Here is a 13,709-nt window from a genome sequence, read left to right as displayed (position 1 = left end):
TTTCTCTCTCCCTCCTTTTTAAAAAAGGGGCGTTACATTAGCTACCCTCCAGTCCATAGGAACTGATCCAGAGTCGATAGACTATTGGAAAATGATCACCAATGCATCCACTATTTCTAGTGCCACTTCCTTAAGTACTCTGGGATGCAGACTATCAGGCCCCGGGGATTTATTGGCCTTCAATCCCATCAATTTCCCAATCACAATTTCCCGCCTAATAAGGATTTCCTTCAGTTCTTCCTTCTCAGTAGACCCTCGGTCCCCTAGTATTTCCGGAAGGTTATTTGTGTCTACCTTCGTGAAGACAGAACCAAAGTATTTATTCAACTGGTCTACTATTTCTTTGTTCCCCATTATAAATTCACCTGAATCTGACTGCAAGGGACCTACGTTTGTCTTCACTAATCTTTTTCTCTTCACATATCTATAGAAGCTTTTGCAGTCAGTTTTTATGTTTCCAGCAAGCTTCCTCTCATACTCTATTTTTTCCCTCCTAATTAAACACTTTTTCCTCTGCTGAATTCTAAATTTTTCCCAGTCCTCAGGTTTGCTGCTTTTTCTGGCCAATTTATATGGCTCTTCCTTGGATTTAACACTATCCTTAATTTCCCTTGTTAGCCATGGTTGACTTGCATTTATATAGCGCCGTTCACAACCACAACACCCTCCAAAGCGCATCACAGCCAATGAAATACTTCTGAACTGTGGTCACCGTTGTAATGTAGGAAACACGACGGCCAATTTGCACACAGCAAATTCCCACAAATAGCAATATGATAATGACCAGATAATCTATTTCAGTTATGGTGATTGAGGGGCAAATATTGGCCTGGACACCAGGGATAACTCTCCTACTCTTCTTCAATTAGTGCCATAGGATCGTTTACATGCACCCGAGAGAGCAGACAGGGCCTCGGTTTAATATCTCATCTGAATGACAGCACCTCCGACTGTGCAGCGTCCCTCAGTTTATGGGACTGAAAATTAAAAAAAGGTCTGGATCTCAGATAGTATGCACCCTAGAAGAGGAGATTGAGGAAGAGATAAAGTTGGCATTAACCTGAATTTTCTAAATGTTATACCCCACCGAATGAAGGAGGAGGGATAATGCAGGAAATTATAGATCCATTAGTCCTACCTTGGTTGTGGATAAACTTATAAAGCCCATAATATGTATGAAAACAGTGAACATTTAGAAAGGGAATGTAGCTACATAGTGAATCGGTAACAAGGGGGCATAAACTCCAGATTATCGCAAAAGGAATGAAGGGAAAAATTAGAAAAATTTCCATCTCAGAGTTCTTAGAACATGGAATAGTTTACAAGTAGCTATTGAGGCAGTAACTTGATCATTTAAAACGGAATTGGGTAAGTATTTGAAAAAATATATAAAAAGGATATGATAAAAGGGCAGGAAAATTGAACTAAAAGTAGAAAGCCCCAGTTCAAAAGCCAACACCAAAACAGAAACTATGGGTCAAACAGCCCCCTTCTGTGCTGTAATTTCTACAATTCTGTATCAACTGTACCTGAAGAGTTGCAATCCCATTATATTAACCTAGAGAAAAGAGCCCCGGCCTATTCAATCTTTTCTGATAGTGATGACCTCTCGGTTATCACCATCTTATAAACTATTATTTGTGTGCACTAGGTCCGTGCAGCAGAGCTGGTCTCCAGTCGTCTTGGTTAAGCCTTGCCACTGGACCAAGACCTAGCTCTGTCAAGCCCATGTGGTGGCTGGTGTGCAACGGCCACCACACGTTAAAAAAAATCCACGCATAGGCATCTTCCACCCTTCAATATGTAGTTCAGGACCTAAAATGTCAGGTCCTTCATTGAAGCAACTGGGAACTCATCCTTTTTTGGTGTGGAAGCAAGTCATCCTCAAATCGAGGGACCCCCTAAGAAGAATATTATGATATAAACCTATAGTTTGCAAAGACATCAGAGGCACTAGAATTACAACCAGTAGCAGTAACCTCAAATAATTTACAGTGGAAAGGATCCCAGACCTATAAGCGCCGACTCCATCTGTACTCTTATCAGGGGGAGTAGTGGAAATCTGGTCAATAGAACATGGTTGTCAAATTGCTCGAGCTTGTCAAGATGGCTGCGATTTATATTCAATTACATATAATTTTACAGCACAGAAACAAGCCATTCGGCCCAACAGGTCTATGCTGGTGTTTATGCTCCACCCAAACCTCCTCCCATCTTACTTCATCTAACCCCATCAACATTTTTCTATTCCTTTCTCCCTCGTGTACTCCTCTAGCTTCCCCTTAAATGCATCTACGCTACTCATCTCAACTACTCCATGTGGTAGTGAGTTCCACATTCTCACCACGCTAGGAGTAAAGAAGTCTCTCCTGAATTCCATATTGGATTTTTAGCTCACCAAGGAAAAGTTGCTTACTGACTTCTAATACCATTACCCCTCTGGAACAGAACAATAAGTTACAGGATAAAACCATACAAGCAGACATCAGCAGTATCATTATTTTTAAAATCTACTCCAGAAAATTTGCTCGTCTCAGGATTTAAAATCAAATCTAGATCAGAGTGATAAGACTTCAAGCACCAAGTCTTCTTGTCTCCTCTGTCCCACAATCTGCCTGGATAAACAGATTTAATCGTACATACTGTGAGACAAGTGATTTTTCAGAAAATAATCCAAGTCAGAATTTCACCTTACTAGATATACTTGGCAAAATGTTTTCAGTGAACTGCTTAAAACAGAACATTTTTATAAAAGAAACCTAGTAGTTTGTAGAAGACTGTCAATATACCACTCATGAATTGAGGTTATGATATCAGTTAGTGTTTACCCTGATAAACCTACTAATAACCCTGAGGACTGGGATAAATTTAGAATTCAGCAGAGGAGGAAAAAGAGGGTTTAATTAGGAGGGGAAAAATAGAGTATGAGAGGAAGCTTGCAGGAAACATAAAAATTGACTGCAAAAGCTTCTATAGATATGTGAAGAGCAAAAGATTAGTGAAGAGAAATGTAGGTCTCTTAGAGTCAGAATCAGGTGAATTTATAATGGGGAACAAAGAAATGGCAGACCAGTTGAACAAATACTTTGGTTCTGTCTTCACGAAGGAAGACACAAATAATCTTCCGGAAATACTAGGGGACCGAGGGTCTAGAGAGAAGGAGGACCTGAAGGAAATCCTTATTAGTCAGGAAATTGTGTTAGGGAAATTGATGGGATTGAAGGCCGATAAATCCCCAGGGCCTGATAGTCTGCATCCCAGAGTACTTAATGAAGTGGCCCTAGAAATAGTGGATGCATTGGTGGTCATTGTCCAACATTCTATAGACTGGATCAGTTCCTCTGGATTGGAGGGTAGCTAATGTAACACCACTTTTTAAAAAAGGAGGAAGAAAGAAAACAGGGATTTATAGACTGGTTAGCCTGACATCAGTAGTGGGGAAAATGTTGGAATCAATTATTAAAGATGAAATAGCAGCGCATTTGGAAAGCAGCGACAGGATCAGTCCAAGTCAGCATGGATTTATGAAAGGGAAATCATGCTCGACAAATCTTCTAGAATTTTGAGAGGATGAAACTAGTAGAGTGGACAAGGGAGAACCAGTGGATGTGGTGTATTTGGACTTTCAAAAGGCTTTTGACAAGGTCCCACACAAGAGATTAGTGTGCAAAATTAAAGCACATGGTATTGGGGGTAATGTATTGACGTGGATAGAGAACTGGTTGGCAGACAGGAAACAAAGAGTAGGAATAAACGGGTCCTTTTCAGAATGGCAGGCAGTGACTAGTGGAGTACCGCAAGGTTCAGTGCTGGGACCCCAGCTATTTACAATATACATTAATGATTTGGAGACGGAATTGAATGTAATATCTCCAAGTTTGCAGATGACACTAAGCTGGGTGGCAGTGTGAGCTGTAAGGAGGATGCTAAGAGGCTGCAGGGTGACTTGGACAGGTTAGGTGAGTGGGCAAATGCATGGCAGATGCAGTATAATGTAGATAAATGTGAGGTTATCCACTTTGGGGGCAAAAACAGGGAGGAAGTATATTATCTGAATGGTGACAGATTAAGAAAAGGGGAGGTGCAACGAGACCTGGGTGTCACAGTACATCAGTCATTGAAAGTTGGCATGCAGGTTCAGCCAGCGGTGAAGGCGGCAAATGGTAAGTTGGCTTTCATAGTGAGAGGATTTGAGTATAGGAGCAGGGAGGTCTTACTGCAGTTGTACAGGGCCTTGGTGAGGCCACATCTTGAATATTGTATACAGTTTTGGTCTACTAATCTAAGGAAGGACATTCTTGCTATTGAGAGAGTGCAGCGAAGGTTCACCAGACTGATTCCCGGGATGGCAGGACTGACATATGAAGAGAGACTGGAACAACTAGGCTTATATTCATGGAATTTAGATGAATGAGAGATGATCTCATAGAAACATATAAAATTCTGACGGGACTGGACAAGTTAGATGCAGAAAGAATGCTCCCGATGTTGGGGAAGTCCAGAACCAGGGGTCACAGTCTAAGGACAAGGGGTAAGTCATTTAGGACCGAGATGAGGAGAAACTTCTTCACTCAGAGAATTGTGAACCTGTGGAATTCTCTACCACAGAAAGTTGTTGAGACCAGTTCGTTAGATATATTCAAAAAGGGAGTTAGATATGATCCTTACGGCTAAAGGGATCAAGGGGTATGGAAAGAAAGCAGGAATGGGGTACTAAAGTTGCATGATCAACCATGATCATGTTGAATGGTGGTGCAGACTCAAAGGGCTGAATGGCCTGCTCCTGCACCTATTTTCTATGTTTCTATGTTTACTATGCAATTTCCATATTAGGCATGGATATCAAGGGGAGTAAAACACAAATAAGCAAATATTCAGCGTAACTACATTCACATTTTACCACTAAAAACACAAACACTTTTAAGAAAAAAAAATCACAAATTTTATTTACAAATACTGACCACAGTTGTTGTAATACTGTATAGTTATAAAGCAACGTACAAACAGGCAGCCATCTATCAAACTGGTTATTAATGAAAATTTGCCATTTATTTAATATCATATAAAAATGCTCAGTACTGCAAAACTGTACAATATAATAAAAATAAAGACTTATGAGTGTCATAGCGCCTTTGCAAGTGTATTGTCCATATACAGAGGGATCACAAGGAAAATATACGAGACCCAAAATATTTACATATAATTGACATGTTGTACATTTGCTACATTATGCAAAGCTCTTGGTTAAATTTCCTATTTGGCAGATCTGCTTTGTTCTGACACTGTAGTTTCAGCAAGATGTAAACCTTATAAAAGCTTAATACAGCTTTTTAGCTTTTAAGACATTTAATTTTCAAAAATGTATAGTGAAAGTAAGGGCAATTTTGAAAACCAAAGCTTTAATTGTCATATCCTCAGTCCTCCTGGGTCTCTTGGCAACTTTGAGCAGTACACATGCACAGTGGTGAAGCCCAAATGTAATGGCTGTACAGTTTAATCACATTCAAGTCTCAAAAATGTTATTTTTCTCGCTTTCATATCCCTTTTTTGTCTGCTGGCTACTTTACAAATAGCAAAATGAGTTACAAAGCAAGACCAACAACCTAGATGATGTCATGACTACTGGGAATAATTCTGATTTTATCTAAAATGGAAGGTATAGAAAAACTTAATTTGCATTTCCATAGTTTAAACAACAACTTGTATTTATATAGCGCCTTTAAAATAGTAAAACATCCCAAGGCACTTCACAGGAGTATTATGAGATAAAAAATTTGACACCGAGCCGCACAAGTAGAAATTAGTGCGGATGTTTTAAGGAGCGTATTGAAGGAGGAAAGAAAGGTAGAGAGGCGGAGAGGTTTAGGCAGGGAGTTCCAGAGCTTGGGGCCGAGGCAACAGAAGGCACGGTCACCAATGGTTGAATGATTATCTTCTCTCTTAGGCAGTCCCTCATATCGGGGATGACTTGCTTCCACGCCAAAAAGGGATGAGTTCACAGATGTTTCAATGAAGGACCTAATATTCCAGGTCCCGAACTACATGCTGAAGGGTGGAAGATGCCTGTGCATGGATTTTTTTTTTTTTATATAAAACGTGTGGTGACCGTTGCACACCAGCTACCACATGGACTTGATAGAGCTAGGTCTTGGTCCAGTGGCAAAGATTAACCAAGACGACTGGAGACGTGCTCTGCTGCATAGGCCTAGTGCGCACACATATCGCAGTGTGGGCTGGCCACGCCTCTTCTGGGCCCCAAACATGTCGCTCTGCAATCTTTTGCTGCTCCTTCACCACCTTCCCACGCTCCAATCACCGACCTGGTTTAAAGGTGTCGGCCAATCCAGTCGCCCTCTTTACTGCCGTCGCCCTCCTGCACCAGCTGTACAATTATAATCAGGTTATAATCAGGGATGCTCAAGAGGGCAGAATTAGAGGAGTGCAAACATCTCGGGGCTGGAGGAGATTACAGAGATAGGGTGGGGTGAGGTCACGCAGGGATTTGTAAATAAGGATGAGAATTTTGAAATCGAGGCATTACTTAACCAGAAGCCAATGTAGGTCAGCGAGCACAGGGGTAATGGGCGAGCGGGACTTTGTGCGAATTAGGACACGGGCAGCCGAGTTTTGGATCACCTCTAGTTTACATAGATTAGAATGTGGGAGGCCAGCCAGGAGTCTGGTTCAGCCTCAGACAGAAGTTGGGGAATGGGATGGAGTCGGTGGCGAGGGAACAGAGATTGTGGCGGGGACCGAAAACAATGGATTCGGTCTTCCCAATATTTAATTGGAGAAAATTACTGCTCATCCAGTACTGGATGTTGTACAAGCAGTCTGACATTTTAGAGACCATGGAGGGGTCGAGAGAAATGGTGGTGAGATAGAGCTGAGTGTCGTCAGCATACATGTGGAAACTAACACTGTGTTTTCGGATGATGTCGCCAAGAGGCAGCATGCAGATGAGAAATAGGAGGGGGCCAAGGATAGATCCTTGGGGGACACCAGAGGTAACAAAGCGGGGATGGGAAGAAAGGCCATTTCAGGTGATTCTCTGGCTATGATTTAGATAGATAAGACTGGAAATAGGTGAGTGCAGTCCCAGCCAGCTGGACGACAGTGGATAGACGTTGGAGAACAATAGAGTGGTCAACTGTGTCAAAGGCTACAGACAAGTCAAGAAGGACAAGGAGGGATAGTTTGCCTTTGTCACAGTCACAAAGGATGTCATTTGTGACTTTGACGAGAGCTGTTTTGGTATTGTGGCAGGCGCGGAAACCGGGTGGGGAGGGATTCAAACATTGAATTGCGGGAAAGATGGGCACGGATTTGGGAGGCGACAACACATTCCAGGCCTTTGGAGAGGAAAGGGAGGTTGGAGATGGAGCTGTAGTTTGCAAGGATGGAGGGGTCGAGGGTTGGTTTTTTGAGGAGTGGGGTGATGACGGCAGATTTGAGAGAGAGGGGTCAGTACCTGAGGAGAGAACCGTTAACAATGTCAGCTAACATAGGAGCTAGCTGGATGGTCAACAGTTTGGTGGGAATAGGGTCAAGGGAGCAGGAAGTAGGTCTCATGCATAGGATGAGCTCGGAAACGTCATGAGGAGAGATCGGAGAGAAACTGGACAAAGATGCGAGGTCAGGACTTGGGCAGGGTGTTTCCTTAGAGGAAGTTTGGCCTGGTGGGCTAGGGGGAGGAAGCGAAAAGGCAGATACATTTGAGCATATAATAGGCAATATGAATTTGTCACAACATTCTAGCAGAGACTCAGTTGAATGTGCAAGGAGCCAGCATGCTTATATCTCAACAGACATACCTGGATCATCAAGAAAGGTGTCAGATTCTATAAATTACAGATAACCAGTTTGCAAAGCCATATCCCAGAACATTTCATCCTTCATCCCCAAATTCAATTTAAACAAAATCAAATGGATCTCACTTAAAGGCATTTCCACAATAGGTACTGTATTCGGTTCTAAGAGGTGTGGTAGCATTTAAAATCTGTCAGCAATTCAATTTTTTTTTATTGGGTACAAAAACCAGTTATTTCAAATACTTTGTGCCGGATTAGGAATTCTACACAATAATAAAGGGACAATTGTTAGGCACATTAGAATTCTATGCTTCAATTCAATGCAAAGAAAAAGTAAGAAAACAGAGAAGGATCACATTTATTTGAGCTTCAGTCTCAATTTTCTAATAGTGACATTTGTTGCCTCAACTGAACTTCAGAAATTAGTATATTCAGAATGGCAGTGTTGGTGTTTTTAAACTTAGTATAAAGTTTTTCAGACTGTTGGAGGTGGGGGTTACACATGCCTGCTTTTCTCCTTCTCTTCCCAATGGGAAAGAGCTAGACATTACTCGTTACACCATGGTTAATGTTGGAAACTCACTCAGTGACATTGTAGAGTGTTAACGAGCTGCAGCATCAATACACTATGCAGTCTTAGCTCTATGACTGCATTCATTTACTGTCTGCCCTTTGGCAGAGACTATCTTTTACCAGTAACATGCCAGTCACAACTTTCTTTTTTCCTCTTTTCAAAGTTAGCATCTAACTTTCAATTCAATAACACGGCATGTTTCAAACCCTTCCAGCAACTTGTGTTTTTAAACAGAGAATTCTTCTCATCATTGTTACGCACAAAACATTTCAGAATTTCATGGAATCGGTTCCAGACTGGGCTTAGTTTTTCCTGCTCAGTGGACTGCTATGGGCTATCTTCCCTAACTAAAATTTGTTCAATAACCCTTGAATCGGAGAGTTCTGTGGTGACTGTTGCAACATGCCCATCAGTGTTAACTTCTTTGATCACCATCATACTCATTGCCAGTTTTTCAGATGATGGAGGTTCTTCTTAAAACACATTGTGACTCTCATTAACTAAAGCTTGCTCTTCTGGTCCTACTTCAGGCACTGGAATACCATTACATTGATGAATTTCCATACCTGCTGAAGAAAGGACATAATCTACTGGTGCTAGCTGTTGGATCTGTGAACGACTGTCCATCTTCAGTAATTGCGTAAATTTCTATTACTGTTCCACAGCCAAGCTCTGAATAATCAAAGATCTAATCAAAGACCCCGAGACTGAACATGTGGCATCCCTTCTTCCAATGTAAACTCCACGTGCTGCTCAACAACAACTTGCATTTATGCAGCGCCTTTAACATAGTGAAACGTCCCAAGGCACTTGACAGGAGTATTATGAGATTTAAAAAATGGATAGCGAACCGCACAAGTAGAAATTAGTGCAGGTGACCTAAAGCTTGCTCAGGTATATGAACATCTACCATATGTAGTCAAGCCATATTTAAGCTATTCCAAGAGTGTTTAAGTTATCGGTCAAGCCCTGCAGAAAGTATCTGAACATCACCATTGCCAGCGTGTAGTACAATGGTTAGTCCTTCAAAATCTTCTGTTGTGCCTTCTATTCCATTTTGAATGTTCTTTGTTTGTGGGACAGAAGAGCTAATTTCCCTCAAGTCCTCAGAACCCTGCTGTACTACAGGTACATGCATCTCATTCATGAACTCCATCTTATTAGACAGGCCTTCAACTATCTGAACTGTTGAATGCCAGAGGTTGTATCAGTAGAACTGTGCTATTCCCTTCTCTGTAAGGCTCTACAATCTGATCCTGTAATAAGAGGTTCTGGGATTCCAGTCACCTGGCATGATCAGATCAGCCATGATCTTATTGAATGGCGGAGCAGGTTTGATGGGCCGAATGGCCTACTCCTGCTCCTATTTATGTTCTTATTTTTGGTGCTGCTCTGTGGCTTCTCATCATGTGTTTCCGGAGCTGGTGAGTATCAGTAAAGCATTCCTACTCATGTGATGGGTGTGTTGAGTCAGCTATCTTGACTCCACAACACTCAAGTAAAAGGTATTTCTCCTCATGTAAAATAATCAAACATATTAGTACTTATTAGTACTTCTTGTTCCCTCTGACCTCCCATTCTCCTCCCCAAATTGTCCTTGGAATCAATATATTAATACAGCCGAGGAATTTTCAACTTCTGATTTCAAACCAAACAAAATGCAGTGTACTTACAAGCAGGTGCTGAGAGCAAGAGAACAACTTGGTGAGATTCCATGACCTGTATGTTTGATCATAGGTCTGTTCAAATCTCTTCGGTCCCTGAATTTCTTTCCACACTGCTCACAGACATTTTCTGTGTTGAATGAAGATCGCCCCCTTTTCCCATGCTTGCCTCTCCTTACAGGCTGCATCCATAAAACACGCTCAAGGAATTCTTTACCACATATATTACACCTGTCAAAGCAAAAATTCAACTATTGAGTTCGGATGTGATTATTTACAGCTAAGGCCAGATGAACAAATCCTTGATTGCACCACCAAAGTGCTTCAATCCCTAGGCCACCAATGTGGGATTCGTGCTGTGGAGAGAGGCTTCTTATGCTGCTCCGTGACAAAATCAGCAGAATAGCAACAGTGCTAATGATTCTGACTCTCAGTATCATGCTGTACAGGAGAGACTGGCAGATTGGCCCTGGAGTCTGTGAATCACGCCTGGAGACTACACTGCTGAAAGTGACTGGGTTCTGTTTAAAAAGAGTCTCTACAACTGCAACAAACAGACTTTGTAAATTTGTTTGCTAAGCTGTTTGCTATAAAATGCACTGTTTGGCCATAAATCCCACCCGCTTCCAACTCATAGACATATTATTGTTTTATTGTACCCTCTGATGACTGAAGATTGGCGTCTCTCCCCAGCCTCCTGTATTGCCCTCTCTCCCCCAGCCTCCCTGTATTGCCCTCTCTCCCCCAGCCTCCCTGTATTGCCCTCTCTCCCCCAGCCCCCCTGTATTGCCCCTCTCTCCCCCAGCCTCCCTGTATTGACCCCTCTGTCCCCCAGCCTCCCTGTATTGACCCCTCTGTCCCCCAGCCTCCCTGTATTGCCCCCTCTGTCCCCCAGCCTCCCATATTGCCCTCTCTCCCCCAGCCTCCTGTATTGCCCCCTCTGTCCCCCAGCCTCCCATATTGCCCTCTCTCCCCCAGCCCCCTGTATTGCCCCCTCTCTCCCCCAGCCTCCCTGTATTGACCCCTCTGTCCCCCAGCCTCCCTGTATTGCCCTCTCTCCCCCAGCCCCCCTGTATTGCCCTCTCTCCCCCAGCCTCCCTGTATTGACCCCTCTCTCCCCCAGCCCCCTGTATTGCCCCCTCTCTCCCCCAGCCTCCCTGTATTGACCCCTCTGTCCCCCAGCCTCCCTGTATTGACCCCTCTCTCCCCCAGCCTCCTGTATTGACCCCTCTGTCCCCCAGCCTCCCTGTATTGCCCTCTCTCCCCCAGCCTCCCTGTATTGACCCCTCTGTCCCCCAGCCTCCCTGTATTGACCCCTCTGTCCCCCAGCCTCCCTGTATTGACCCCTCTGTCCCCCAGCCTCCCTGTATTGACCCCTCTGTCCCCCAGCCTCCCTGTATTGCCCTCCCTCCCCCAGCCTCCCTGTATTGCCCTCCCTCCCCCAGCCTTCTGTATTGACCCCTCTGTCCCCCAGCCTCCCTGCATTGACCCCTCTGTCCCCCAGCCTCCCTGTATTGACCCCTCTGTCCCCCAGCCTCCCTGTATTGCCCTCTCTCCCCCAGCCTCCCTGTATTGACCCCTCTGACCCCCAGCCTCCCTGTATTGCCCTCTCTCCCCCAGCCTCCTGTATTGACCCCTCTGTCCCCCAGCCTCCCTGTATTGCCCTCTCCCCCCCAGCCTCCCTGTATTGACCCCTCTGTCCCCCAGCCTCCCTGTATTGACTCCTCTGTCCCCCAGCCTCCCTGTATTGCCCCCTCTCTCCCCCAGCCTCCCTGTATTGCCCTCTCTCCTCCAGCCCCCCTGTATTGCCCTCTCTCCTGTATTCCCCCCCCAGTATTGCCCTCTCCACCAGTAGCCGCTGCTGACATTGGAGCCGGTGATGTCCCGCGAGTAGTGGTCACCCCGCAGCATCCCACCGCCACCTTGCGGATCGCCCGCTTGCTGTGGTCGGCGCGTATGGCTGCTTCTCCTGCGCCTGCGCGGCTGCGGCCGTTGCCCCGAGCAACAACGTAACCCCGAGATCGGGGTTCCACACAAAAGGTTCTGCCCCCCCCCCTTGACTGTGACACCCTTGACCCCACCCTCCCTGCCAGATCTCTCTGCGCCTGCGCTATGATCAGCAGTTACCAACTGCCCTCATGTTTCGGGAACTAAACAGTGATTTGACTTTTCGTGCAGTGCCACCTCCTCAAATGAGTTTTGTGGGTTCAAGTCCCACTCCAGAGACTTGAGCACAACAATCTAGGCTGACACTCTAGTGCAGTGCTGAGGGAGTGCTGCACTGTCGGAGGTGCCGTCTTTCGAATGAGACGTTAAACCGTCTGGTCTCTCAAGTGGAAGTAAAAATTCCCATGGCACTATTTCGAAGGAGAGTTATCCCCAGAATCCTGGTCAATTTGACGACAGAAGATGGGACGGTATTTATCCCTCAAATAGCAACTAAAACAGTTTATCTGGTCATTATCACATTGCTTTTTGTGGGAGCTTGCTGTGCGCAAATTGGCTGCCGCGTTTCCCACATTACAACAGTGCTGGCACTCCAAAAGTACTTCATTGGCTCTAAAGCGCATTGGGGCATCCGGTGGTTATGAAAGGCGCTACATTAATGCAAGTCTTTTTTCTCCCTCACCGTGCTTAGTAAATGGACTTGCTTCCATAGCTTTAAAATTTCACATTTTTCACTAAAGTTACAATATTAACCATCTAATTTTAGAATTAAATTCAACTCAATTCAGAATTTAACCCCATAAAATGAATTCCAAGTTAAGCTGAAAATCACAGCAAGACTGTCTCACAAGCTTTGAACTAGAGATCACAGGATAGATTAAAGAGAAACGAGACATTTATTTTACAAAGCAACATTTTTTAAGAGTCCAGTGTACTTGAAGACATAACAACTTAACACTTAACACAGATAAAGATGTACCTACAGATAAGAAAGATATGAACTATTTAGATTAATAGACATCACAACTTCAACCATTTTTATCAACATAGCAACAGTTACTGTGCTAAGTATTTAGATTAACCATAAGACATGATTTACAAATTATCAACCAGTTACTCTGAAACAACCAGGAGAGGAAGCATGTTTTTATTGAAGCACTAAAACTCAAATTTGAAAACTTGTGTAAAAATTGACATATACCACATAAGGACATAAGAAATAGGAGCAGGAATAGGCCATTTGGCATTCAAGCCTGCTCCGCCATTCAATAAGATCATGGCTGATCTACCTCACCTCCACGTTCCTACACTATCCCCATATCCCTTAATTCTCTTAGTTCCCAAAAATTTATCAATCTATGTGTTGAATATACTCAACGACTGAGCATCCACAGCCCTCTGCAGTAGAGAATTCCAAAGATTCACCACCCTCTAAGTGAAGAAATTCCTCATCTCAGTCCTAAATGGCCGACCCCTTATTCTGAGACTGTGACCCTGTGTTCTAGATTCCCCAGCCAGGGGAAACATTTTCTCAGCATTATCCCTGACTTACTCAATCTCTCATCATGGGGCAATCCCCTAAACCCAGGAACCAGTCTAGTGAACCTTTGTTGCACTCCCTCTAAGGCAAGTATGTCTTTCCTTAGGTAAGGAGACCAGAATTGTACACAGTACTCCAGGTGTGGCCTCACCAGTGCCCTGTATAATTGTAGT

At 43.9% G+C, this 13,709-nt stretch overlaps 1 long non-coding RNA gene across 1 annotated transcript; it reads right to left on the bottom strand.

The window, feature by feature from the left end:
- Positions 1–5,018: 5,018 nt before the first annotated feature.
- Positions 5,019–12,016, bottom strand: LOC139226994 (uncharacterized). The gene is made up of 3 exons (XR_011587349.1): positions 11,916–12,016; positions 10,059–10,280; positions 5,019–6,382 (listed from the first exon to the last, which is right to left on the bottom strand). It is a non-coding gene; the product is annotated as an uncharacterized lncRNA (long non-coding RNA).
- Positions 12,017–13,709: the final 1,693 nt, after the last annotated feature.

The sequence above is a fragment of the Pristiophorus japonicus genome, chromosome 16 (assembly GCF_044704955.1).
Source record: "Pristiophorus japonicus isolate sPriJap1 chromosome 16, sPriJap1.hap1, whole genome shotgun sequence".
Taxonomy (NCBI): domain Eukaryota; kingdom Metazoa; phylum Chordata; class Chondrichthyes; family Pristiophoridae; genus Pristiophorus; species Pristiophorus japonicus.
The sequence above is the reverse complement of the archived record's forward strand: the minus strand, read 5'-3'. Positions and strand labels throughout refer to the sequence as shown.